The following is a 3,095-nucleotide window of genomic DNA, read 5'->3' as shown; positions in this document are numbered from 1 at the left end:
CCAACTTTGGGTAAAAAGTTAAACCCATTTCACAATCAAGCCCCGCCCCGGACCGGGCGGGCGGCGCGCGCGTGTGGTAGTTGGTTCGGATCCAAGCTAGCCTAGGTCCTCCCCCTTTTAAAAACTTGGGTGCCCTTGGGCCCAAACCCAAATCCCATACTAAACATATTTATAGTCAAGGTTGCTTTGCTACTTTTTCGATGTGGGACAAGCATTTCCCACTTTATTCACACCCATTTAGGCTTTATAAATCACTTACTTTGGAGCCAATTTCTCATTCACCCGGAAACGGATTTGAGAAAATAAATATACCACGTTCATCTCCTCGCAGAGAGGAACGCGCTCATCAATAGATTCGCAAAAAATTCTTAGTGGAATCTTTTTAAAAATCTTGCCCCTATATATAATGCCCTTACTCTAATGTGATTTGGTATTCTCTTCAAGCCAAATGTGGCCTTTATGTAAATCCAAACAATTTTGGGCATCATCTAATTGGAAGCAGAAATTGAAATATAGTAAAGTCCTTACCTGGAAACTCACACTTACAAGCTTCGTGTCCACATTTGGAAGGAAAAGAAACAATAAAATTTCATCAACATTTAAATCTCAAAGGCTTTTATATTATAATTTTACAATATTTCCTCTTACAATACATGTTTTTTTTTTTTGTTCACAATTCATAAATCTTGCCCCTATATATAATCACACAATGAAGCACATATAAAAAAAAAAATCTAACATTTCATATGAAAAACAAGTACTGGTGCAACATTCTAAGAATAGTTACTTTGTGCGCGCAAATAAGGATCTAACATCATAAATATTCAAGTCAATTCCTCTTAATACTCTTGATTAACGGAGATTTAACATATACGGAGTACTTTCTACCTAAACCATTTGAGATGGGCCAATAACTTTTTGCGATCCGGAAGATTTTCTTTGATGACAGGAACTTGTTTAAAATTTTGAACCCATGCGGACAAGCGAGGCAATGTGCTTGGTTCTAGCAGTTTTACACCAACCACTTGTTCCATGCATTCGAACCCATAAGCAAACCATCCAAATGAGATGTCTACTAATCCAATGGCATCGGCACCAAAGAACTTGTTATCTCCAAGCCCTTTCTCTTCCATGATTTTCAGCCCTTCCAATGCTTCTTTGATCGCTTCCTCTTCTTCCTTTCCACTTCCATAGGTGAAAAATTTGAGAGCCTAAATGTGAGCACAAATATATATAATTTTTCTTATCAGTAGTATATAGTAGAAAAACCAATAATATTGAGAGTGAGTTGCAAAAAAATTCTCTCAACTTTCATGATTTAAAAAATACCCCTCGGACCCCAGATCCTCTAAGTTCAATTTATATACAATATCTTAAGTTGAAATGCTGGGAGATACACAGTGTCCTTTTTGTTACATCAATAGTTGTGGTTCAGCCATAACTTAGTAAACACATTTAGAATTATTCAGAATCAGCTTTTATAGTTTACACCAAAGGGTCTTTTTGGCCTAACAGTATAACCTCCGCTCTTCACCTTCAGAGGGGAGGGAAAAAAGACTCTGTGTTTGCCTTATTATAAAAAATAAAAAATAAAAAATAAAAAATAAAAATAAAAAAATAACAAAAAGCTTTTATGATTTATGTGTCACCCTCTCAACCTTTGATTTAGAATACAATTTCAGTATATGATAACGTAGGGGAGAATCAAAGGATTCACTTCTCAATCCAATTAACCCCCTCAATTATTTGAAAGTTGCTCTTAACCCATTAAAGTGCCCTTAAAGTACATCTTATTTACCATTTTACCCTTCAAGAAATACAAATAAAAGAGCATTAGTTGTGAAATGACAAAAGAACTCTAAAGGACCAAAAAAAATTAGGGCAATATATATATGATATGAAATATGGATAATCCATTTACATTACAATTCAATTCATGGATCTAAAAATGATCTAGGGTCCATATGATCAATAAAGAAAGGTTTTATAGAGATTTTAGATCCAAAACTTTCAATTTTCTCTCACTATTGTAATTGTCCAAAAACAGTAGAGGAAATCTGCAAAATTTTGGAATAGTATAAGAGGTTTTTTTTTTTACAAAAATAAAAATTCAGGAAGGTTTTCTATGTGCAAAAAGTAACAAGTATGTTTGAGGTCAAACAAGTGGTGTTTAAGGAACTACATATATATGTGCAAGGCTTGTGTGGTATATAAGCAATCTGCTAAGTACTAAGAAAGATCAATGATCTGTAACAAATTTACCTTCTGATCTTCTTCAAATTTAATCCAAAACCTAGCCATGGCTCTCTCGTAGGCATCTTCCGGCAGCAACGGGTTCTCCGGCCACGTCTCTTTGATGTACTCTAGAATAGTGCCGGACTCCACAATTGGTTTGCCGCCATGAACAAGCACAGGGATCGTCTTGTGAATTGGATTATACTGCAAAAGCAGTTGACTCTTGTTGGAGAGGTCTTCTTCTATGTAACTTCACACCCATTAGTTTCAGAGCCCATATCACTTTGCCGCTAAAAGGGCTACCCCAAAATCCGTGCAGCTTTACTTCTTCCATTGGTAGGTGGTTTGCCTAGTCTACTGTCTAGTACCAGCACAAGTCAATTTATAGCGGCAAATGCTTCCCTTCTTGATTGGGTGCTACTTTTCAAATTTGGATTTGTGCCATGCATGATCTTTCAGGTAATTCATTTTTATCCCTCTTTTTGTTATCTGTGTGAGAAAAAGAAGAAAGAAACAATTTTTGTTTCAGTTATGGATAAGAAACGCACTCATGGTCACTTTTGTCATTACGAAGATTTCAACCCTCATTTAATACTTTGAAAAATGAAAAATGAAAAATGATCACTAGACCATAAAACCTTTGGGGAAGTAGACCTCAGATCTGCCTTTCCAACACATCCCAAGTTCATTAGCAAGAAGAACATTAGGAAATTTGTGAACAATTTATGGTTTGACAGAAAGAATATTTTATTTTAAGAATATTGAGAAAAGGCTTAAATTCTTAAAAAGGGATTTGATTTGAGAAGCATTAATCCAATAATAGAGGATTAAGTATAAATAAGATAAATTAGAAGGCCCTT

General features: G+C 35.2%; 1 pseudogene; it reads right to left on the bottom strand.

Annotated features, from left to right (window-relative positions):
* Positions 1 to 669: 669 nt before the first annotated feature.
* On the bottom strand, positions 670 to 2,733 carry LOC132298230 (glutathione transferase GST 23-like; annotated as a pseudogene).
* Positions 2,734 to 3,095: the final 362 nt, after the last annotated feature.

Source organism: Cornus florida, unplaced genomic scaffold (assembly GCF_030987335.1).
Source record: "Cornus florida cultivar Cherokee Brave unplaced genomic scaffold, ASM3098733v1 CherokeeBrave_3.0.0_Hap2_Chr01, whole genome shotgun sequence".
Taxonomy (NCBI): Eukaryota; Viridiplantae; Streptophyta; class Magnoliopsida; order Cornales; family Cornaceae; genus Cornus; species Cornus florida.
Note: the sequence above shows the minus strand (reverse complement) of the source record. Positions and strands in the feature narration are given on the sequence as shown.